This window comes from Rhinatrema bivittatum, chromosome 1 (genome assembly GCF_901001135.1).
Source record: "Rhinatrema bivittatum chromosome 1, aRhiBiv1.1, whole genome shotgun sequence".
Classification (NCBI taxonomy): domain Eukaryota; kingdom Metazoa; phylum Chordata; class Amphibia; order Gymnophiona; family Rhinatrematidae; genus Rhinatrema; species Rhinatrema bivittatum.
The window spans coordinates 215,169,812-215,195,643 of NC_042615.1; the positions used below are offsets into that span (position 1 = coordinate 215,169,812).

Below are 25,832 nucleotides of genomic sequence, written 5' to 3' on the forward strand. Positions count from 1 at the left end.
TGGCATCCATGGTGAGTAGGATCCAGCTTGGGGAGGATAGTCTCGTTCCCTGGCTCAGATGGGTTTCTTGTAGCCACCATCGTAGTTGGGCCCGAACTCTGTCCGGGAGCTGAAGCCATTCGGTGTAGTTCTGGGACAGTGGATTCCATCGTGATAGTAGTGAGCGATGTAGGGGTCTTATGTGAGCCCGTGCCCATGGGACTACTTCCAGTGTGGATGCCATGAGGCAGAGAACTTGTAGGTAATCCCATGCTGTGGGGCGAAGTTCGCTCAACAGGGTCATCCGTTTTGATCTCCTTGTCAGTGTCAGGATGACCTTGTCTTGTTTGGTGTCGAACCAGACTCCCAACTATTCTAGAGATTGGGAGGGCTGCAGGCAGCTCTTGTTTGTGTTGATCACCCACCCGAGGCTCTCCAGTAGAGTTTTGACTCTATTGGTTGCCTGGTGCTTTCCTCTGGGGATTTCGCTCTGATCAGCCAATCGTCTAGATAAGGGTGCACGCGGATTCCTTCCTTCCTCAGTGTTGCTGCCACCACCACTATGATCTTGGTGAACATCCGGGGCGAGGTGGCTAACCCGAAAGGTAGTGTCCCGAACTGGTAGTGATGGTCCAGGATCGAGAAGCATAGAAAACGCTGATGCTCTTGATGGATCAGAATGTGTAGGAAAACCTCCGACAGATCCAGGGAGGTAAGGAATTCTCCAGGTTGTATTGCTCTTATTACAGAGTGTAGGGTTTCCATACGGAAGCGGGGAATCTTCAGGTAACGGTTGACCGCCTTGAGGTCCAGGATAGGTCTGAACGTTCCTTCCTTCTTGGGAACGATAAAATAGATTGCATAATGGCCAGTATTTATTTGTTGTAGAGGCACCGGTGTTATAGCCTCTAAGGCTAGTAATCTGGTCAGTGTGACTTCCACTGCCATTCTCTTGGAAGGGCCATGACAGGGAGATTCCACAAACGTGTCCGGAGGGAGGTGGTGGAAATCCAGGCAATATCCCTCTCGAATGATGCATAGGACCCACTTGTCCGAAGTTATCTCGACCCATCTTTGGTAGAATAGGGCCAGTCTGCCCCCTATGGCTTCTCCCATTGGATGGGTCGGCTGATCTTCATTGTGGGGTACAGTTGAGACCTGGGCCCGAGCTGGCTCCCCTTTTATTGGGCTTGTTCCAAAAGGGATGGCTCCGGCCTGCGGGGCGGGCCACTTGATATGAGCTTCTATATGGGTTGAAGTGCTGTGATCCTCTGCCCCTGGAAGTCCGGGAGGATCGCTGGTTTCTCTTATTCCTGTCCTCCGGTAGCCGCGGCAGTGGGGACTCACCCCATTTGTTGGCTAGTTTCTCTAGTTCGCTTCCGAACAGGAGTGTTCCCTTGAAAGGCATCCTTGTGAGTCTCGTTTTGGAGGATGTGTCAGCTTACCAGTTTCGGAGCCAGATTTGTCTTCTAGCTGCCACAGCGGATGAGAATCCTCTAGCTGCTGTGCATACCAGATCCAAAGCGGCGTCCGCGAGGAATGATTCGGCTGATTCCAGGGCTTCCCCAGGAGTGTTGTTCCTGGTCTGTGCTAAGCAGGTGCGTGTCACCACGGCACAGCAGGCCGCGATCTGTAAAGACATAGCGGAGACGTCAAAGGACTGTTTGAGGATAGATTCCAGACGTCTGTCTTGAGAATCCTTGAGTGCTGCTCCTCCCTCCACTGGGATAGTAGTGCACTTCGAGACCGCACAGACCATGGCATCCACTTTAGGACATGCCAGGAGATCTCTGGCGGCAGGGTCCAGAGGGTACATGGCTGCCAGAACCCGGCCCCCTTTGAATGTGGTTTCTGGGGCCTCCCATTCCAGGTCAATTAGTTGCTGGATGGCTTTGTAATAGTGGGAAATGGTGGGAGGTCTGACGAAGTCCCTCCAAAAGTGGGTTCAGCTTAGGTTCCCCCAAGGCACTTGTGCCCGGGATGGCAAGCTCTTTTATGCTGTGCGTGACCAGGTCTGGAAATTTGTCCTTGGTGAAGAAGCGTCTCATGGTTCGATGGAGTTCTGTCCCCGGAGGGAGTTCCCCTTCCTCCAGGGGTTCCGACTCCTCATCTGAGATGTCTGTGTCCCTGAAGGTGGGGCTTCTGGGCGGTGGGATCACTTCCCTGTGCATAGAGGGTCCTGGCATGTTGAGGTTCTCTGGTGGTGCCTGTGACCGCATTGTAGGAGGCTCCGGGTGCAGTGGACGAAGGTATGCAGACCTTTGAAGAATTCCACCCAGGAGATAGAGGCGCGTGTCCCTGGGGAGCCCCATTTGAGGGGGGGTCCTGCTGTGTGATGCTAGGTCCGGCGTACCGCTCGAGAGGCTGGGGTCCGGTACCGGCTGTGGAAGGCCATGAGTTGGGTCCCCTAGGGCCTCTTCGCACTGTATACACAGGGCCATGGCCCCTCATGCTGTGCCGCTCCAATGTGGCAAGCTGGGCAAAGGCCCTGAGCTTATTTTCGGGTGGAGCCATGGTTTGTGCGCGTACAATACAGTTGTTTGCTCTGGTGTGCATCAAAGATGCGCGTGTGCAGAGCGACGTGCATGCTGTTGTGCGCACGGGTCGAAGTTATGCACCCAGCACAGTGAGCGCGAAGCTACGTACTTTGCTTGTGCGCCAAGCACTTCTGCGCACAAGGTATTTGTGCGCACGGCTCATCTCTCTGCGTACGGATCAAGACTGTGGACAGGGCGGCGAACAGGGCCAAAATGGTGACAGCGACCACGCGGGCAATATGGCGACCACCTCGGAGGGTCTTCACGTGGGAGGACCCTCGGATCTGACCGGGTTCTAGCCCTGCTAGGGCCGATCAACCCGGTGGCACTGGTCCCGTCTGGCGACCTGTGTGTCTCCTCCAGCTTCGGAGACTGAGACTTTTAAATAGATTTCTACCTTACCTTGTCCCGGCGCTTCCCGGTTTCGTGCTGGACGGTCTCCGGCTGCGGGGGGAGAGGGAAAATACCTTCACCACCGCGCTCGAGGTTGCACCCGCTGCTTCTCAGCCTCACCCGATGTCGGGGACTAGGTCCCCACCGAGGGTCGGCCGCTGGATCGAGGCTCGCCTCCAAGGGATTGCGGAAATCACCTCAGGAATCTCAACTGGGTCGCCATTTACGGGTGTCACCGCAGGAGAGCGGGGCTCGTCTGTAGAGGTAAGATTTCTTCTTAATTTGGATTTCTTTGGTAACATTTACTCTAACGCTAAGCTAGCATACAAAGAGTCCCTAACTGCTATAGAGACGGAAAATACTGAAGAGCTGCACTTCCTGCAGGGGTACATGTACTAGGGCTGACGTCAGATTGAAATCTGATCCGCCTCCAACTGCTATCAGGAGTACACTATACCCATTGGTCCTGAGTCCATCTGCTACATGCTAGGAAAATTTTTTTGGCAGCTTGAATCTGACTAGTTTTCTGAAAAAAATCTGGAGATAATGTACCTACTTCGTCTACATTAATAGGAACTTGGCTTTGGACTGACAGAGACTTTGTCCCGAGGCTTTTTTTTCCAGCATAAAGATGATTTAAAAAAAAAAAAAAAATTAAGATTGAGAACGTTTCCAGATGTGGCTAAGGTCACAGAAAGAAAAGGAAGCAGTTCTTATTGTTGCTTGCTGTATTGCAGTTAGGTAACATTGCACTGGTTAATTTCTTCCCTGCAAATGTTGAGTGTAATGGAGCGAAATATATAATTCTGTGAACCCTTTCAGCCTGCTAAACATTTGCCCAATAATACCCTCAGGCCTCTCCTGTTACCTCTTCTTCAGCAGTAGTGCCACCAAGGAAATGATGACATGTGGGGCAATGTGATTGGATGATAGTGTCTTGCCTGGCTGTTTATTGTTTTTGTTCTTCCCTGCCTATGTTTGGCAGCAAGGTTATTGGCAGTGCTAATTGGAGCTCCATATTTATATATTGTGGACTATTAGAACACTGGAATATTGGGGGGGTTCCCTCTCTTTTTAATCATGAAGGGATGCGTAGCTCACCTGAACCATCTCAAAATTTTCATTCAACAGAAAGTAAACACTGCAGGCCAAAATCTCCACATCATGACAAAAAAAAAAAAAAAAAATTTAGTGGAAGACTCCTGAATTTGTTGAGAAAGATATGCCACCTGACCAGAGAGGGCAGCTATTGCTTGCCAGAGTCCTTCCAGGCTTACTACTTTCAGTTTAAAAAAAATAAAAAAATCTGTGGGCATCCTGCAATGGCTGTTTGTTTCGAGATCGCATCTGCCAGTCTAGGCGAGTCCTCCCTTTCCACAAAAGCTGGACCCTCTTGTAGTTCCCTTCCATGGTACCATGGGAAGCAGCTGGCAACTTCATTGATGATCTGGGGACTGCCATCCACTCAGTCACCATTTACAATGAAACCATAGCTACAGCCTCCTTACTTGTAGCACCTCTGCTCCCTCATGGATTCTAGGACCAGCATCACCCGCAAGCATCAAGGCAGTGTCGCAATGTTCTCCCCTGACTTGTACAGTGGGGGAGGGGAACATACAACTCTGGACTCAGTGTAGTCTCCAAAAATCCCAGCAACAATCCCTCCCCTTGCCAGGGACTCAAAGGAAGATTCAGCAGGGTTCAACAGGACTGGTAAAGGGTGAACACGCAAATCCATCAGACCGAAGACCAAGAAAGCAACTCGTTCCATGTGATAGACCAAAGCTTTACCTTGGCATTTTCCCATAAGGTAAAGGAATTTAAAAATAAAAGCTGAAAACAGTCAGCTGGGCAGAGCTGACAGGACAGAGCTCGCAGCACAAACTATGGTCTATCAGCCATTTTAGAGCAGAATCATTTTTTATTTTAAGAACATGAGAAATGCAATACCAGGGGTCAGACCAAGATCCATTGAGCCAAGCATGTGTGTCACCTGATACAGAGCAATAAAGTAATAAACTGCAATTGTGTGAAATAAGCCCAAGAGAAAACTCAACTGTACAGTACATTCGGTACTTGCCCCCAAAAAATAAGACTTTTCATTCAGATAACCTACAGCTTTAGTCTCAACAAAAGTACTATACGTAATTTACCTACAGAAGGTTGCAGGTGGCTGCAGGCGGCCAAACGGAGCCACGCAGCCTTTACTTCATCCACGACATATGAAATGACTCAGTGTGGTCTGAAGTTTTACTGAATTGCATTAAACAATGTTCCAACACTGTGATCCAAAGTTAAACCAATCAATGCTAAGAACTAAAGTCTACTAGTCAAGTAACACAACCCCTGCAAAAGGAAGGCTCCTGACGCCTCCGATTACTGAAGGCACAGCACACAGTTCTGAGCGTCTTGCTCAGGTCAGGGTTTCAGTGCATTCTGCAATCCAGCAGAAAGTACCCAACTGACGCCACCTGGCAATACTCCATTTTTAAAAAGGGACCAGAACTTCCCTGTGCAGGTGAAAATTAAATAAAAATATTTACTTTCCTTTTAAAATGGTTTTGCATCTCCTTTTGTGATTAACCATTCATAAGAACTTCGAAAATTGTGTCCCATCTATTTCAATCTTTTTTTTTTTTGCAGCACACTTTGCCAGTCTGTTCAATCCTTGTGGTTCACCCAACCAAATTTTACACCATCCTCAACATCCCCCTTGCAAATGGCAAAAACAGAACAACACTTTTTAACTTGGGTGTGCCTCATTCTACTGGCTTCAGTCCGGTGCTTGAACATGTGCAGTTAGCAGGTCCTGAGAGATTACAGGGGGCCACAGTCCAACTTTATTTCTATTCTGCTTTTCCACACTTCATAGTGAATTAAATTCAAGTACCTTAGGTAGTTCCCTATCCCTAGAGAGCTTGTAACCTAACCCCTAGATTCATCAAAATGCTATAATTTTCACAAGGATAGCGCCCGCGATAACAAAAAGAGGCGTGGCTATAAATGCTAAAATTATCGTACCGTGCGCTTAGCATAGGTAGTTTATCACAGCATGCGTTAGTTTGTGTCCCTTGTGATACTTGTACTCTCTCTCGTTGCGTTATGGCCATTTCAGGCATGTCGCACGACTTAATGCCAGGAAAAAAAAAAGGTGTAATTAAAAGCGTGCGACAGTAACCCTCATTATTAATCCCGCCCAAACCTGTCTCCAATCCCACCCCTTTGAACAAATTTGCATTCACACCGCAATAACTATCGCATGCCTTATCGCGGGTGTTAACACCATAAATAAAAATAAACAAGTGTGTTATTTATCGAGTTTTATATACCGTCATTCGGTTTCTCCATCATAACGGTTTACAAAAATACGGAAGGATTACAAGGTTAAGGAGGATAAAAAGGTTTTCAAAAAGGTTCAAAAGATTGTTAACATAGGGAAATCATATACAAGGTAGTTGCTGTTCAGTTTTTCACGTTTCAAATTCTTTGTTATAATGCATACTTGTGTTGAGTTTCAATTTTCTTCAGGTTAGACCGGAGGGGGTTGGCGTTGTTTGGTCATTTGGTGAGTTGGTGGGCTTTGGGGAACATCCATGTTTTTAGATCTTTTTTGAAAGTTTTTAGGTTTTCTTGAGTTCTGAGATTGGTTGGGAGGGAGTTCCAGAGTTTTGGGCTTCCTAGAGAGATTGCTCTTTTGGGTCGAGGAGCCTGTAAATTTGTACCTGAAGCTATGGAGGGTAAAGTGACTTCCCCCAAGGTCATAAAGGAGCAGCAGTGGAAGCTGAACCCCAGCATCCCTGGTTTGTAGCCCACTGCTCTAACCATTAGGCTACTCCTCCCATGCATTCAGATGTCAGATTGAAGCCAGCAGAGCAGGCATATACGGGTTAAAAGCTTCAGCCAGCAGGAAGGTGAGAGAAAGGGTAAAGTTAGTAGATTTATGGTGGGTGTGATGCTTGTAGAGCTAGTAGAGAAGAGGTGTTGGATCAAGGAGCAGAGGCTCTTCTTTGCCCTTCACTGCTGCTGTGTGGCTTTCCTGCTCCTGTTCCTCCCCTCCTGTCCTGCCCCACTGCTTCCCAGCTGCCCCAGGGACAGGAGGGAGGAATAGCAGCAGCAAGCAGGAGATTCGGGAGCACTGTCCCAATAGGGTCTGGGCATGGGCACATGGAGCGGGGGAGGCGGAGGACTCATACCGGGGCAGGCAGCACAGGAAGAACATTTCCAAGGCATGCCACGCCGGAGGAGAAGCACTGCACTAGATCACTGTTGGGCAGCTAAGCATTATCCTACACCACAGCTCAATAAAGTAAGAGTCTAAGCTGGTTTAGATGGGTTTCCATATTATGTTGATGTTATTGTACTTAAGTACTGTAAACAAAGCAACATGCCACAATTTATTACAAAACATCGCACCATTTCCCTGGAAAAAAAAAATTCTCAGCAGACTTGTCAAAGCATGCTTTGGAAGACAGCCAGTAAGCAAGAACCAAAACCTTACTCACAGGACAGCTTTGCACAAAGGGAGAAAAACCATGCATCAAGAGATTTGGTAGCTAGCGATTAGTTACTAAACGTCAGCACTTAATTTAATATTGGCAAACTTATGTCCAATCTATACTTGCCAAAGCTAAGAGCACCAGAAGCTTTACACTTGTTTTAGCCAACAGCTCAGAAGCATACAAACCAAACTTCCAGACTCCACCAGATACACATCTGTTGACTTAAGGATTCCAACAACTAAAAGCCTCTTATTAAAATTTGGCAATGTCACTTAACATTTCTAGCACATTTTTTTTTGGCAGCTTTCTCCTTGCTCCTTTGGGAGCAACGGTGCCATGAGCCTTCATTTTCAATTACCCGGGGTGGGGGGTCCCCAATTATTTTATACCCCCTTCCACCATTTGGCAAACATATTTGGCCAAGGGGCAGGGCCAGCTTTTAGGATGTGCAACCCGTGCAGCCATACAGAGTGCCGTGTATGAGGGGGCACTGCCACACTGGCATCATTTTCCCCATATTTTTCAACATCACGTAAGCAGAGGGAAAAATAGAGAGTTGTAGGGATAATGGTGCTAAGCAAAGGGTGGGAGGAGAGGAAGAGAAAGGGATGCTGGGGAGAAGAGAGCGAGAGGGAAAAACGTGGATGCTGTCCTGGAGCCCCTGCCACTACTGAAGGAGGGAACACTGTTCTGGAGCAGTCACCACCGAAGAGGGGGTGCCAGTTAGCCTACAGCAGGTTCTGAGGCCACAGATTATGGCCACCGCTGGAATCCAGAACGCATTTAGCCCGACTCTGGCCAATAGGTATCAAAGATTAGAGGTGACAGATTTCCTCCCTCCAGGAAGCCGTGAGCACTACCTCTGGGGGAACCATATCCCCAAACAACTGCTGACCTGAAAAGCAGATGCCAGTTTTAGGAACCAGATCGGGATCTCCAGACCGTCAATGCTCGGCGCTCCCAGCGTACAAGTACCTGCATCACAAAATTGATGCACCGGAGAACAGAATTCAACTCAGTCCATTGGCAAGCCCTTCTGTCAATCTCAGAGGCCATTCCGAGTGTGGATGTCTCGGGGAAAAAAAAAAGCTCCACAAGTACTGACTGGTCCTGGCACCACATTCAAGACATGTGTTTCCTCTGAACGGCCATCAACTGTCAAGTTCACCGATGTGAATCGTATTAAAATTCCAGTAATCTAAACCAGCACTGCCGTCTATAACTCTTAATTTATTAAAATCACCACTAGCACAGAAAAAAAAAAACAAAACAGAAAAATTCACCAGCTACTGACTCTTATTGAAAAAATAAGAAAAATCCCAGCATTGCTGAGCCTGACAGTAGCTTGCTTCATTTCTCAAGCCTATGGGCATGTGCAGATCTTAGGGTCTGATAAAATGTGTACATTTGACCGATGACTTCACTGGGGGGAACCTTCAAAGGCTATTTCTTAGCTCCCATTGTACAGCCGATGTTTGATAAGAAATGCACAGGCAAGCCAGATGTAAAACTTCAACGCAGGCTCCCACAGATTCCCTTCTCCACCCCCTCCAAAACAAAAACAAAACCTTTGAAGGCCAGTGGGAGAAGTAAAATGAAGCTGGATGTTAATACCCGAGTCATGTTTATCCTTTTATTGCAAGCATCATTTTCCTTAACCAGAAAGGATACAGACTGCTGCATCCCAGCTTCATTTTACTTCTCCCACTGGCCTTCAAAGGTTTTGTTTTTGTTTTGGAGGGGGTGGGGACGGGAATCTGTGGGAGCCTGAGTTGAAGTTTTACATCTGGCTTGTCTGTGCATTTCTTATCAAACATCGGCTGTACAATGGGAGCTAAGAAATAGCCTTTGAAGGTTCCCCCCAGTGAAGTCATCGGTCAAATGTACACATTTTATCAGACCCGAAGATCTGCACATGCCCATAGGCTTGAGAAATGAAGCAAGCTACTGTGGATTCCTAAAGGTAGAGTTGGACATTAAGAAAAGGACACATGGGGGAGCAGCAGCATCTACCTCTAACAAAAGGAAGGCATGGGGATTACTACCTTAACCAATAAGCCTTCCTGATCCTGACACAACTGCAGCATCGCCATCTGCGTCAACAGCGGGGAGGAAATTGGATTCATGGGCCCTGACTTTTTACAGTCCAGGGTATTGATACGCAGACATAAGGAGAAAAGTGCAAGGCTGCTTCTACGGCCAAATCCAAAAGAAAAGCATGTTCAAGCAGAGCATTGTTATGAATTATCAGGAAGGCTGCCCATCTTGTAAAAAAAAAAACATATTCGGCCAAATTTTAAATCCCCCCGCAAGTGCAAAAAACGGGGGTTACGTTTGTGGCTGGGCCTTGCACGTGCTGTGCACATCTTCAAATGGGCCCGGCAATGCCGAAACCCCTTTTACACCCAAAGTGCCGGGCCCGGTTAAAGGGGCGGGGAGGGGGCCGGAACAGCAGCCATTTGCTGCTGTATCAGGGAAGGGCGGAAGGCGCAAGTTGCTACTGTTGGAGCAGTAACCAATAAAGTAAAAAAATCAAAAAAGGTAGGAGAAAGGGTTTAGAGGGTGGGAAGGAGAGGGGAAGGTGAGGTAGGAGGGAATTGGGGAAGGCCGGGATGCATCGCCACGCGGGAATCGCATAACTGCTCCCCACCCTTGCGCGCACCGCACGCACGGATTACAAAATCCGCCGTGCATGTGCGCACGCCACTTGTATTATATATAACACGCGCGCGTTATAAAATACACGTGTCCCATGTGCTCGCGGCAGGTCCCGTGTGCTTCGTTTAAAATCTACCCCCCCCCCCCCATTACTAGCAGTCATTTTACGGGTTTCACAGTTGCATGGTTTTGAATTTTAATATTACTACCCTTAACATAAGGCTTGGTGGTAACCTGCCCAGAGTGGCAGTTACTACCATAAGAAGTTTGCTGGGCGGACTGGATGGACCATTTGGTCTTTTTCTACAGTCATTACTATGTCCCCAGAAAGCACGGCTTAACGTTCGCACACTGCTAGTTACAACACACTGAAAGCATGCATTATCCCATGCACCTGCTGGGCTGTTTACTATGGATTAAAACTATGGAATGAAAGGTGTTGATCATCATCATCCACCTGCCATCAGTACAAAAATGAAACAATCAGAACAAGCAGCGTGAAAGGCACTCAGCACCAACATCAAGAGACGAGGCCATAGATGACAGAATCATCATACAAAAGTGAACATCTCAGGCACCGTTCCAAGATCCCCTGTATGAAGTTTGTAGCAGACGGTACATATTTAGCATATTTATTTCAATTCTACGAGAGGGGAAGAAAAGGGGCCAAAACTAAATAATGGAAAGCAAAAACACTGAGAAAAAAAAAACAAAACTCTGGAATAAAATGGAGAGTCAGAAACAAACTGTAATCCAGCAGAAAGTCAGACACCTAGAAAAGGAGGACTTACAAACTCCTGGCTTCCATACAGGTCTACGGTGACATGCTATGGAAACTGGCAAGTACAATATGAACAGGCAAGCAGCCATTAAAACATTCAACCAAACTGTATTCATAGCTACAAAAGGGGACGAATCAATCATGGAGAGGACGCAGAGGAACATGAGAGAATCCCAAGGGAATTTTATAACACACCATATACATTTGCGGGTGCATACCATTACACCTAGCTGGTGCATGTAGTGTGCCCAAGGCTCAACCCTGCCCATGCACCAGCCCCTGCAGCATCTCTTCCCCTATGCACGTAAAAAAGCACAGGCAGCATGTATGCGCTTACATTTTACACTCCTGGCCCTTTAGAAAGCTGCATGACCAAAGCACTACTCCCAACTCGCAGATGCCCTCTTAAGATGCAATTCTGCTACGTCCCGTCTTTCGAAAGCGTCTGTAACGTACGGCACCAAACTTCAGGAGTAATTCCTCCCCACACTGAAGACCTTCAGTGAAAAATCAGAATCTGGTGTTACATGCCAACCGTCTACTGCTCATTCACCTTATTTTAAGAGGAAGGCCTAAAACGCTGTGAAGCGTTCAATGAACAAACCCTGGACATTCAGTTTTAGTCTTGGGCTTTCTGATAAGTTTCCAGTGCCTCATTTCACTAAACAAAAATGTAATTTGCAAAGCAATGAAATAAGAGCGAAAGGATCACCATCTTGCTTGCCAAAAGTCTCAAACGTCCCTGGCTCGGGGGGTTACACTGTGCCAAGGAGACACTGTACCCGAATGTAACTCGCCTTGAAAAGGTGCGAGCTAAACTCATTAAATAAATGCAAGTATACCTGCAAATGATATTCACTGTGGCTATCCTGAAAATCACACCTGTCTATCCCCCCCCCCTCCAGTACGACAATCATTTTTACTGTATACTCTGCTGTACCTCACAGTAGCAGGCATATTAGTGAGTAATAAGCTACATAAAATGAAACAAGCAAACACACTGGAAATGCCAGGAAAAATAGGAAGCATTTTAGATAATAATCAAGATAGGGAAAAAGACAGAAAACACTAATGAAGCAATCCTTTTATAAGGTTTTACAAATATTACTAGACTGCAAATCAGAAATGTTGGTTTCATGGTAATGTACTGATAAGGAGGAACTGCTAAACTGGGTCAGGCCAAAGGGCATCTAAGGCAGCAACCTGTCTCCGACACTGACGTTTCGCATATTTTATAAGAAACAAAACCCGTGCAGAATGGTCCATCCCCTATCCTAGCCTCCCAGTCTCCAGCAGTCCTAGTTTAGAAATTCATTGAACCAAATGGTGATATCCAGGACTTGTTCTGTTAATTAGCTAAGGTTAACCAATGTTTAAAGCTGCAAGCTTTCCCCAATTACAAAAGCCCCTAAAAAGGAACTGATTTCCTCCTACTTTACCACTTCAGGTGCCCCGGAAAGAGGTTAATATGAGCAGCACATCCAGAATTTAATAAAAAAAAAAAAGGTTTAGCACAACTGTAAAAGTAGATTCAGCAATCAGTTCACTATCAAATGTAGCAGTGATTCTCAACCTCTGTCATACAGGGACACACATCAACTTCATGCGAGAGCTGAGCCCATTTCCCCTCCGCCTAGGTTTGCAAATTCTAATAATTTACATCCACTCTAACATACTATTTCTATAAATATAGAAAACACCTCTGGCGTGTTTGGTTTTTTTTTTTTTTTTATAGTGGAAGGAACAAGGGCTCCTCTCTCCTTTGCAGGTTGGAGGGGGAAGGGTACTAGCAGATGCCAGTCTCCCATCCCCCCAGTTGTTCTAGACTCCTCACTGCTTCGGCGGGTAGGGAGGGGGTAGGTAGGGAGGATGGAGACAAGACCCGCCTGTCCCCCAGCTTCTTTTATCTTTCACTGGAGGATGAGAAAGCAGGTAGCAGCCTGTCTCTTGCCTTGCTAGCTGTCCCATACCATACTCTCCCCATGATGTGCAGTGTCCAGGATGTCACACATCACTTACTCTCCAGGCTGAGACCCACTGAACTAAAGTACATCGGCAGCCTTCCAGTAACTCAGTAGCTCCAAGAATCATCAGAATCTGAAACTACTGTAAGGAAGAGTAAAATATTTTGTTTGGTTTATTTTTTTCATTGAAAGCTGACTTTTCTGAGGTGAGACCTGGTATCTCTAGTTAAAAGGAAGCAGAAACCCACTCTTCCAAAACTACAGACTCAGCAGGGTCTCTTTTATCTAGGGAAGATAAGATATCTGCCAACAAAAACCAAACAAACAAAAATGAAAGATTCTACTACTTTAAAAGGGCAAGTACAGGTTACTAGTGGAGACAGAGGTATGAACTGTAAGCTACAGGCTAGAGATGGTGAATTTCAGTTCTTGAGTGCTGCATGGTGTCAGCCAAAACAAATACTCATGTGGTGTACTTGCATCTGGTTTATGGTCCTCAGCCATATTTTGGTCACCCTCATAATCAAACCCATTTATGGTACTGGAGGACTGAAGTCTGTCATCTGTGCAATAAGCACCCTGGCCTAAATCTCAGCTCTCTTTCTGCTTGCTCTCCAACACTGCACTCTGCTTCAACAGCAGAGTAACAGGAGAACTGGATTCTGACAGCAACCAACGGAGGTCGCCCCAGCTTTACGGTAGGGGGGGGGGGGGGAGACGACTGATAAGCATGGGGGTAAACTGTACAGAGCAGCAGTTACTACCCACCAACACCAGCCATGGCTTTTTTTTTTTTTTAATACAGTCTAGGGTACTGATGTGCAGACATTAAGGAAAAAACATAGGACTGCTTCTACAGCCAAGTCCATAAGCAAAGCATGTCAAGCAGTACTGACTGATACATGGAGATAACCTGAATGGCACAGCAGATACTAGCATGGGAAGCTTGCTGGGCAGACTGGATGGACTATTGGTCCTTTTCTGCCATCATTTGTATGTTTCTATGTTAAAGACTATTCTTTCATTACGCTGGCCCATATAGGTTAGAAAGACTGAACTGTGTTTGTCACTTGAAAGCATCAAAACTTTACTGGAGAGAAGGGCAAACTTCATGTGATGTGGATTGTTGTAATTTAAAAAAATAAAAAACATGCACGCAGGCGCACACACACACACACACACAATAACCCCACTAGAATGACAAGTCTGCATTTCAGGTCATGACTGCCAAATCTTTGCAAGTCAAATAGTAAAATGTGTATGAAAGTGCATAACCCCCAAATGAAACCTTTTGGAATAATGTGGTTGACCAGGCTGGATTCAGTTTACCATGCTGGGCTCGACAGAGGTATCTGAAAAGTGCAAATTTTCAAAACTGCCTGTCATCAAGCCAGTGTTGCGGATCAGCGTGCCAGCAACTTGCACCAGGCGTGCCAACTCTGCACCGAGTCACAACCAAGGACAGACCACAACTGACAAGGTGGGTGCGAAGCAAGTCAAGTTTTCTTACCCTTCTACCGTGCCCTGGCTCAGTATTGCCTTACAAGTGGTAAAATAAAACAAATCGAACCCTAACGAGTCAAGTGTGGCTCGTATCCCCGCTGGCCACCCTACAAGATCAGCACAGGGTGGTGCCTCCAATGCATTTTTGAACTGAGCAGAATCCATCAAAACGCTGGGTACATTTAAGGAGCCAATCTCCGGACACAGCGCTCTCGTCGGCTTTCTGTAAAACCTCGAATCAAACCCATTACCAGCAAGAGATCCACACAGCAAGCACTGTGCAAATGTTTCTTTAAGCAGCAGTCAGATTCAGAAATGGTGTGTACAGTTTCATTTATTTAACTGCCTTTGCTCTGTCTCGGAACATAATTCTACCTAAAGCACAGACTTTGAAGGCGGCTGTGGAAAAGAACATGCTTTGCCAGGGTAAAAATGGATTTTTTTCGTGGTGCGGGGCGGGGAAGAATGGAAAATCTCCCAGATTGAAAGCTGGCGGCGCCTGCGCAGTCGCGCGCTGTGAAGTGCGGTGCGGGGCGCAGGAGAGTAACGGGAGCAAAGCCCTGCTCCCTTCTCTCCCTTCGGGCAGGGGAAGCTGCTGTCTACCTTCCCGTTCCCAAGGGGCTTTCGTACGCACGCCACCTCCGGCTCAGATTTCAAGACAGCAAATCGCTACCACCAGAGACCAAAGATTGCATTTCAAAGAACAGTGGGACTGGGACAAGGACTGCAAGTTTTACGCTCACTGCTTTCTCCGCCTTCTAGATTAAGGTGCCGACCCCCCTTATTCTGGTGATTGTTGGTGGGATTTCAATACATTGAATTTACTCTTAGACAAGATCCCAGTGGAGAGAATCCAAATCAGATCTCTACCCCCACCCCATCCTCTTTTTTTTTTTTTTTTAAGCAAGAAATCAGAAGTCCCGGGCAGCAAATCCCTCCTTCCCCTCCCATGCAGCCAACCTGAACAGCAGCAAAGGGCAAATAAATGGGGGCCGGCTACCCTCATCTGCATTTCACTAACTAGAACAGATGGTGATTTTCCCTATGCTTCAACCTGAAAAAAAAAACCAATTCCTGCCCTGTCTCCCTTTTGCAATTGCTGTTGGCCGATTTCCAGTGCGAAACGATGCATCGTCCTAACGGTTCCCTCCTTGCCTTTAGAAGGAGGCGCTCGCTTTTGGAAGATGGAGATCGGCAGTCTTGTGCCGGTGCCAGCTTTTGGTTGTTGGTTGTATACGGGGGGGGGGGGGGGGAGCAGGCTCCTTACTTACCGTGTCTGTGAGGAGGACCCTGCCCGGCCTGTCCGAGGGCAGAGCTCGAGCGCCGGCTTCCACGGAGCGAAGGAGCGCGCGCAAGCACTAGCCGGAGCCTGCCCGAAATCTGCAGCTGCTGCCGCGACGGCCCGGGACTACCCCTGCCGGATTCCCCCTGCACCGGCGATCGACAGCCCGGCCCGCCAGTGGGAAGCTGCACTCGGGGAGGTGGGCGGGCGCAGAGGAGGGGGGAGGAGCTAGGGCTGGAAGGAACAAAGGAGGGATGCTGGCGAAGAGACGGGCTGGAGCTGAGTCTGTCTTCTCAGAGCGGCTGCCTTCTTTCGCTCCTTCCTTTTTTTTGTCTGCCTATCTGGCCTTTTCCATCTCTTATGTTTGTATATGCCTGCCTTTTAACTCTGTCTTTGCTCAATTTTATCTTGTGTCTGTCTGTTTCTAGCTGCTGTATATGGTCTCCCATTTATCTCCTCGGTTTTCATCTTATCTTTCATTTCCCGGGATCCCTGTGATACCTTTTATGAAGATGTTTAGCTTAATTAATACACTGCTAGTATAATGAAATGTATTAAGAATACCACAGCTAATAATATTTACTAAGAACTTCTTTAGATATCACATTCCTCAAATTATAACCCTCCCCCCTCCAAGTTCTTTCCCCCAGAATCAATCTGGCAGCAGACATTTGAATCTATACAGGGTGATTGAGGAATAGAATGAGGTGCTGCCACCACCCAGAACCTGGCTGCCTCCTGAGAGTAAACATGAGCCCAGGGACATACTCAGTTTATCTGTGTGTTACAGGCCTTTTTGAAATTCCTCAAATTTCAAAATCTAAACCAGTTTTCAGTTTTATGCAGTAAAGTCTGTTTATTATTTTGTATATGCTTTATGTAGGTGCTCAAAACCCTTAGCATAGTGTTCTTCCTTTGCTTCAGGTACTTCTTGGAAGTGAAATTTTGTTAATCACTACGGGACTGATGTAATAAGCCGAGCTAAGCCTGCTGCAGGTTTCTGTGCTTATCTTACCTGTGATGTAGCAATAGGTTTAGCATGCAAAAAATATGCACAAAAGCCCGCTCAAAAATCCATGGCAGTTTTTATGCGCATGCAAATAAGAATCCATCACAAACAGCAAACAATCCACACACATCACCCCCATATTGAAAGACCTCCACTGGCTCCCTATAACCCACATAATTCAATACAAAGCCCTTACCCTCATGCACAAATTAATCCACAACAAAACGACAGACTGGCTAAAAGACAGCCTGTTTCCACACACCTCCCAAAGAAACCTGCGATCCAAAAACACCGGACTACTTACCATCCCCTCCAATAAACAGGCCCATCTCACCTCAATTCGAGAACGTGCAATCTCAATAGCAGGCCCCGTGCTGTGAAACAAACTACCATCAAATCTCAGAACAGAACCCTCATCACAGATCTTCAAGAAATCACTTAAAACCTGGCTATTCCAAAATGCCTACACAACTAACAATCATCCCACCAATATAGATACAACTCATTACCACGCTTAACCCAACAAAGCATAATACTTTTTGCGAATACCCAATCGGCTACAATCAAGCTCACTTCATAATGTTGTAGCACTAAATGCAATGATGTAATGTTAAGATAATTCCTTATAAGACACACTATTATATTAAGATAATTCATTAAATGTCATGCTATATCGTTAAGATACTCTGTGAAAATTCATGTTATACTGTTAAGGTAAGTCATTACAATGTTTCAATGTAAAAGGATAAGATGAACTGTTGTCAAACTATCCCTCAAGTTACCATGTAAACCGATGTGATACTCGTTTTGAATGTCGGTATATAAAAACAAATAAATAAAATAAATAAATTTAAAAAAACATAAGAAATTGCCATGCTGGGTCAGACCAAGGGTCCATCAAGCCCAGCATCCTGTTTCCAACAGAGACCACAAGAACCTGGCAATTACCCAAACACCAAGAATATCCTATGCTACTGATGCAATTAATAGCATTGGCTATTCCCTAAGTAAACTTGATTAATAGCAGTTAATGGACTTCTCCTCCAAGGACTTATCCAAACCTTTTTTGAACCCAGCTACACTAACCACATCCTCTGGCAACAAATTCCAGAGCTTAATTGGGCGTTGAGTGAAAAAGAATTTTCTCCGATTAGTCTTAAATGTGCTACTTGCTACTTCATGGAGTGCCCCCTAGTCCTTCTGTTATCTGAAAGTGTAAATAACCGATTCACATCTACTCGTTCAAGACCTCTCATGATCTTAAAGACATCTATTATATCCCCCCTCAGCTGTCTCTTCTCCAAGCAGAACAGCCCTAACCTCTTCAGCCTTTCCTCATAGGGGAGCTGTTCCATCCCCTTTATCATTTTGGTTGCCATTCTCTGTACCTTCTCCATCGCAACTATATCTTTTTGAGATGAGGTGACCAGAACTGTACACAGTATTCAAGGTGTGGTCTCACCATGGAGCGATACAGAGGCATTATGACATGTACAGGAGGTAATTATCTATTAATGAACAATGCAGGGAGCAGCACTAGCAGGGTCTGGTTAGTACAGGTTTTTTGGGGCCTGGGTCAGGGCAGCAGTTAAGTTAAAGACAGAGAGCCAGCCAATTACAAACAAGCAGATGCACTCCAAAACGCCAGTCATAGACAAAAGACAAAAGGATGGGATAACAAGAGGGGAAAAAAAGCAAGCAGCAATCGCAAATAGTACCACCAAATCTAAACACCACCAACTCCTAACAACACAGACAAATCCTTGGATGAGCAGCCTTTGGCCTTTTAGCCAGAAAAGAGCGTCCCAGAAAAATTGACATGTATCAATACACACTAATTACGCTACCATTTAGCATATGTCACTTAATACAGCCAATAACAATCTCTACTGATTTCCTGTGCTCAGAGGCATCTACCATTATAGTTCCCACATAGAATCAGATCATGAAGGAGTTAGATATTACTCTACCCACCTTCGGTTCCACTTCTGGACTTCTTCACTGTTATATGAAAAGGGAAATCTTTCACCTTGAGAATCAATCGCAGGTCAACACAGGTCGAATATTTACGCAGGTTTCTGCACAGGTTTCTACATAGAGCCTTAAGCACGTGTATTTGCATATTTGCGCATGTATTTGCATATTTGCACGTGTATTTGGTAAGCGAGGATTTGCTGTGTGTAGCTCATTTGCATACCCTTCTTTTATTATATCCTGCAAGACCTCTAATTTTTTTGCCGCATGTGCTCAAAAAAATACATGCAAAACAATAGCGCCGATTTCAACGTGGATCTTATTACGTTGGCCCCTATGTGATGTTATCCTGAATATTTTGTTTTAAATAATGAATACACACACAACTACACTTTCTAACTATAGTACTACAGAGTATCACTAGGAATAGCTAGTGGTTAGAGCAGCAGGTGTCGGGATTGGGGCACACTCCTGTACTTGGCCCGGTCGGTGCCATTTTCCAAAAGGTCGCCAACCTGACCTTGCCCCAGCTGTGTGATTGAGACAAGGTCCGGGGATCAGAAAATGGCACGGAGTGAGCTTGAGTGCAAGGGTGCGCACGGGGATCCGCAACTTTATTTTAAGGTTTAAGAGCTGCTGGAGGGGGGAGGGGGAGAGTACCGGAAGGGGAGGGGGGGCTGGGGCCTGGGATCCTCTATTTAGGTGTTTGACCTTTTAGGGCGTGTCAGGGGCCCAGGACCCAATTTGATTTTGTGACACCTTTGGGAGGGAAGGGGGGGGGCAGGGGGCTACCTTGATGTTGACTTTGGGGAGAGAGGGAGTGGGGTCCAGGGCCATCGCCTCATGGCAACATCACTAGTTTTTTTACTTTGGGGGAGTCGGAGCCACCTCAAGTGGCAGCCCTGGGTTGAGAGGTTGATCCCCACTCAACCTCCCTGTTTGGCCACGAACCTTTTTTTTTCTGGTGGCCCTTTAAGGCGATGGCGGTCCCTGGAGGTTGGGTGCTGCCTTTGAATTGAAGGACCTCTAGGTGTGTTCTTTTGCCTCGAGGTGTTTGGATGCGAGGCAAAAAACGCTCTATACAGCCGTAAAGTTTTTTCAAGGAAGGAGTCCCACTATCGCGGCAACACCCTCCCTCAACACCCTCCCCCCCCCCCTCCATGAAAAAAACATCACGGCTTAATGGCTCTAGGTCTTAGATTGTAAGCAGCATGCTGGGGATATGGAAATAACTACAGTGCCTGAATGTAATCTGCTGTGAAGTACCTGAAAGGCAGAATATAAATCACTACAATATTTATTTATTTGTTTGTTTATTTAATAATATTTCTGTATCGCTTCACTGATTAAAAATCGCTCAAAGCAATTTACAACATATTAAAATATCTGAGAAAGAGCTGTACTTTTCAGAGCCAGATTAGATTTTTAAGAATTTTGCTGATGGCCTGATGAGGTTTGCTGCAGATTCAGATGCAAAATTCTCCAAGGTTCAAAACAAGCAGAACATTTAAGCAAAAAAGCATTTTTCCAATGTTGGAAGCACCAGCAGAATGCTGGAAGGTTGGAAGCCATGGAAACAATCATAGAAAAACTAACTGCATATATGTTCCTTCAAAGGCAAAAGAGTTTTAGCATAAAATATTCAATAATAATAATAATAAGCTTAGGTGGAATTGGTGCTGGTACAAAAGTGATCAGTACATGAGAAATAGCCTAAATCTGCCACTTGGGCAGAAATAAAGGTTAATAAAAAATAATAATAATATAAAGTGATAGCTTTTTATTGGACTAAATATATTTCTTGATAAGCTTTCAGGACTTAACATTGCCAGAAATGAATAATACAATACAATGGTAGTGTGAAGGTGAAGTAGGGGGGAAGTTGCTGATCTGTCAGAGGAATAAGAAGGTGACAGTGTGACAGCAGAATTTTATGTCTGGTAGTGAGTTAAAAACCCCACATCTCCGTTGTTAACCTTTATTTACCGGCATTCAAGTGGACTAACAAAGCAACCATGGGACTTTCGCCAGATTGGAAAAATAAACTAACAAAGACGCATAGGAGGGCAAAACTCCCCTTTTAATTATGTGTCCCTGTTAAACTGCAACTCCGTTTAAAGCTATTTTCTACATTTTGAGGTGGATTTTCAAAGGAGTCGCACGTGAATCCAATTGAAAATTACCTCCATTGGTTCCTGGTTGTGGCTCCTGAAGTCTCTTGTGGTTCAAATGAGATTCAGATCCATGCATTTTGCTTTCCTTATTGCCTTAGGATTCACATGGGTTTTATTCATTTATACTAGTATTTAATTTGAGCTAACCAGCTACAAAGAAAATGCTTATTATAATAATAAGCAATTTGGGTATTACAGAAAGGAAGCAGCAATTCTTAGAAATTTACAGAAATGTTACTTGTGCAAGCAAATGGGGATAGCTAATCCAGAGCACAATTAAGTGGCAGATAAGCAAAATAACAAAGCAAGTCAATGATGCACCCATAAATTCTTTTCCCTGCTACGTGTCAAGCACAATAACCAGACCAGCTGCATTTCAAACATGTATCCTGCAGAAATACACCACTGCCCATCAACTCTCGTAGGGCTTGATATAATAAGGTGCCTTGGGCTGTATGCATGGTTTTACCTACAAATGTGCACAGACTTTACTCCTGATGCAGCAAAGAGTCATCCACACTAAAACTGTGCACGCAAATGAGTGCTCCTCCATTTAAATCCCCCTTTAATGAAGGCACTAGTTATTACTCCCCGATGCTGAGAGGCGCCTTAGACTAAACAGATGGGGCCGATGCAAAAAAATACACTGAAAGCAGGCGCTGAGTGTTCACCGCCCGCTTTCCTAATGCGCACCAAGCACCTCTCCTGTGGGCCCCATGCAATATTTTAATTAGGGGTCACGCTGTCAAGGAGGCACTTGGGTCGATTGAGCACCCCTAGCACCTCCTTGACAGCTGGCTTCTGGGAGTGTTCGGCTGTCCACCGGTAAAGAAATCGGACGCTGAATTTATCAGCCTCTGTTTTCCTAGTTTGTGCAAAGCCACAGGTTCGGATAACCATCGCTGTTTAACTGCCGAACCTGACCGCTGGCACTTTAAAAAACATTTTTTTTTTATTTTTCATTCCTCTGACTTAAACTGCATGTGGAGTGAATAACAAATGTATGTATTTATTTATTTATTTATTTATTTATTTAACAGTTTTATATATCGGGATTCATGTAAAATATTACATATCATCTCAGTTTACATGTAAGAAAAAAGCATGTAAGAATGCGATTACATTGAACAGGGCATAGAACTTGGATCAGATAAAAGGGGAATAAGGAAAATGATTAACGAAATGAATAAAACATGTTTTGAGTCAAGTCTAGTCTGGCTGAAGATCTAAGTACATATTGGAATTAATTTAAGGTCTGGGTACACTGAGTAATCTTGGAATGATCGGCTGTAGAATTGGGAAGTTAAACTATGGATGGTCTGAGTAGATAGTCTGGAAAAATTAGCTTGTTGACTGGTACGGTGATGATGGAGGTACATCATTAGTATAAATGAAATGCTTGTTCGAATAGCCAATTAGTCTCTTTTTAGAAGTGATCGGGCATTGTTCCAACCGGAGTTCTGGAGGAAGAGAGTTCCATTGTGCAGGACCTGCTGTGGACATAACTCGTTTACTTAGAGAGGTTTTTAAGTGTGGGGCAAGGAGAGTGTCTCTATATGCTGCTCTTATCGGTCTGGAGGGTAAATGTGGTTGTAGTGGAATGTTTAGTTCCAGAGGAATGAGCTTGTGGATGGTTTTGTGTATGATCGTTAGTGCTTTGTATATGATTCTGATCTTGATTGGGAGCCAATGTAGGTTCCTCAAGATAGGGGTAATATGGTCTCTTTTGTTGGTCTTAGTCAGAATCCTGGCTGAGGCGTTTTGCAGCATTTGTAGGGGTTTGATGGTGTTAGCTGGGAGTCCGAGTAAAAGAGAATTGCAGTAATCGGTTTTTGAGAAAATGATTGCTTGGAGTACTGATTAGTAGTCTTGGAAGTGGAGGAGTGGTCTGAATCGTTTTAGGACTTGTAATTTTAAAAAGCCCTCTTTAGCAGTGTTATTGATAAATCTCTTTAGGTTTAATTGATTGTCCATGATGACTCCGAGGTTTCTCACTTGAGAAGAAAAGGTTGGTTGACTGGTAGGGTTCGGGTTTGGCATTGCATAGTTACCGTCCTGTGAGATGAGGAGTATTTCCGTTTTATTGGAATTAAGGATTAAATTAAGGCTTGAGAGCAGGTTATTGATGGATATAAGGCAATTGTTCCAGAATTCTAGGGTTTTTTGTAGGGATTCTTTCACTGGGATGAGTAGTTGGACGTCGTCTGTGTAAATGTAATGATTTAATTTTAGTTTGGAGAGGAGCTGACATAGCGGTAAGAGATAGATGTTGAAGAGAGTCGGGGATAATGAGGAGCCTTGAGGGACTCCCAGAGAAGAGCAGACGGGGTGTGATTCATTGTTGTTGACTTTGACCTTGTAAAATCTGTTTTGTAGAAAAGACTTGAACCAGTTCAGAGCGGTGCCTTTGATGCCGATGTCGGCTAGCCGCTCCAAGAGTATTGAATGTTTCACCATGTCGAAGGCGGCTGATAGATCAAGGAGAATGAGTAGGCAGGTTTGTTTTTTATCAAGATTCATGAGTATGGTGTCTGTTAAAGAGATTAATAGAGTTTCGGTGTTTTGGGCTTTGCGAAAGCCGAATTGCAAGGGTGCTAAGATTTTGTTATTGTCCAAGTACTCCGACAGTTGCTTGTTTGCTATTTTTTCTAGGATTTTGGAGTTGAAGGGGAGTTTTGCAATAGGTCGGTAGTTGGCGGGGGTCGTCTGGAGATAGGTTAGGTTTTTTCAGAAGTGGTTTAAGAATTGCGAGTTTCAAGGGGTCTGGAACTGAGCCTTGTATTAATGAACAATTGATGATGTTGGCGATTGGTTTGGTGACGGTTTTAGGGATGGCGATGAGTAAGTTGGAAAGGATTGCATCCGTGGGGTGTGAGGCAGGTTTGAGCTTCTTTAGGACTGCTTCAATCTCTAAGGAGGAAGTCAGTTCGAAATTTTCCAGATTTGTGTTCTGTTGAATAAGTGCAGCGTAATGGAGAGGAGGAAGAGGACCCTTATTGGCATTTAATGGTGTGATTAGGTCGGTGATTTTTTTCTTGAAGTATGTTGCTAGTTCGGCGGCTTTGCTGGCAGCTTGATCGTCTGGGATGGTCAGGGGGAAAGCTTTGGTGAGAGATGAGACAAGAGTGAATAATGCTTTAGAATCGAAGATGAAGTGGTGGATTTTCTGTGAGTAAAAATCCCTCTTTGTTTGTAGGATGGATATCCGGTAGCGGTGCATGAGAGATTTGTACGCTTCCTGGTTAGATAGGGATAGATTTTTTTGCCATAGAAGTTCCATACTTCTAAGTTCTTGGTTGAGGGTTTTAAGTTGTGGGGTGTACCAGGGTTTCCTGTTGTTCGAGTTTGAAAGAGTGTCTTTGGTAATTAAAGGGCAAGTAAGGTCTGCAATCTTTTTAGTTATCTTGATCCAGGAGGATGTGGCTGAATCAGCATCTGAGAGGTCAAGATTGTTTAATGCTGTGGATAGGTGTGTGCTAATGGTGTCAGGGTTGCATAATTTCCTGAATTGGACCGTGGTTTTTTGTCTCAGTTGGGGGGTGGGTTGGATGTTCTTCAGAGTTATAGAAATCAATCTGTGGTCCGACCAGGGGATTGGGGAGCAAGTCGTGGATGAGGCGGGGTTAAGGCTTTCATTTATGAAGATTAAATCCAGGGTGTGTCCTGCTTTATATGTTGGACCCTTAATGATTTGATTGAAACCCATATACTTAAGCAAGGTGAGAAATGTTTTGCAACTAGAGGATTGAGGTGATTTATCCAAGTGGAGGTTGAAATCTCCCATTATTATAGCAGGGGAGTCTATGTTTATGTGCTTGGCTATGAGTTCGATTAAAGGGGACGGGTCCGATTCTAGGCTTCCTGGTGGGGCATATGTGAGGCAGATTTGAAGGTATTTAGACTTGAAAATCGCTACTTCGAGAGAGGTTGATGTGTTTGTAAACTGTAGTGATAGACCTAGTTCTTTTTTTGTGGCTAATAGCAGACCGCCTCCTCTTTTTTTAGGTCTGGGAATGGAGAATATGTCATAGTAGTGTGTGGGGAGTTGGTTAATTAGTGCCGTATCTTCAAGTTTCAGCTAAGATTTGGTAATAGCGCAGCAGTCTGGTTTTGTTTCTATTAGATAGTCGTGTAGAAGGTGAGTTTTTTTCGAGAGTGATTGTGCATTGAGCAAGGTTAGGGAGAATAGAGTGAGGCCCAGATGTTGGTTCAAGGGTGAAGTCATGATTGGAATATATCTCTTTTGAAAGAGGTTGGGTGTGGTGTGGTGTTTTACGAAGTTTCTCCGTTGGTTGTAGATGATCAGGATAGCGAATGTGTTCATGATGGATGCTGTCTGGGAAGCGTGTTGGAGTTGTCAGGATGAATGCTGGGAAGTTTGTTTGATTGCTGGAGGCGTGTGGATGAGTCTGTGTGAGTCTGGATGTTTGGCTGTGCAGTAGAAAGACTGGAGGCGTCAAGCTTTTGTTTCTCTTTTTTCTCTTTTTGTTCAGTTTATGAAGGTTCCAAGGTGTGGGATTGTCTGAAGCCTGGGGTGGTTGGACGTCTGCGTTGCTTCTGTGTAGTGTTGAAAGGTTCCAGTAGAGGATGGAAGGATTGGAAGGATTGGTTACGGAGGTGAAAAAACCGAGGACTCAGCGCTGCCCTAATGGTCTGCACGAAGGGGCGCACAAAGGGGCAGGCCCCTTTGTCGCGCACCTTCGGCGCGCGACGCCTGGCATGCAACGCCTAGGAACGCGCCTGGGTTTTAAATATTGGGCAGTCACACTGGTGTGAGGTAAGCGGTGGGAGGATCGGGCTGCGAAAGCGGAAGGCCGACCTGGAGTTCTCACGTGGTCGGCGCGGGAGCCCAGCGGTGGTAGGGCGAGAGGAAGGCCTTACCCCGGTGGGCTCATGCGCCAGTCGCGCGGCCCCTCTCCCAGTTCCTACGGTCGTTCTGTGTTTCCTCTTTCTGTCCTGATGTCTGCCGGCGAAGAGGACTGCAAGGGTTGCACCTGGGTTTTAAATATTGGGCGGTCGCGCTGGTGTGAGGTAAGTGGTGGGAGGATCGGGCTGTGAAAGCGGAAGGCCGAGCTGGAG

At 45.5% G+C, this 25,832-nt stretch overlaps 1 protein-coding gene across 3 annotated transcripts in view; it reads right to left on the reverse strand.

The window, feature by feature from the left end:
• AFAP1 (actin filament associated protein 1) overlaps window positions 1-15,760 on the reverse strand; it is a 440,313-nt gene extending 424,553 nt beyond the window's left edge. For all 3 annotated transcript variants that reach the window (XM_029591685.1, XM_029591691.1, XM_029591678.1), the window contains exon 1: window positions 15,586-15,760. The gene's annotated coding sequence lies outside the window, so the exon portion shown is untranslated. The remainder of the gene's footprint in view (window positions 1-15,585) is intronic.
• Window positions 15,761-25,832: the final 10,072 nt, after the last annotated feature.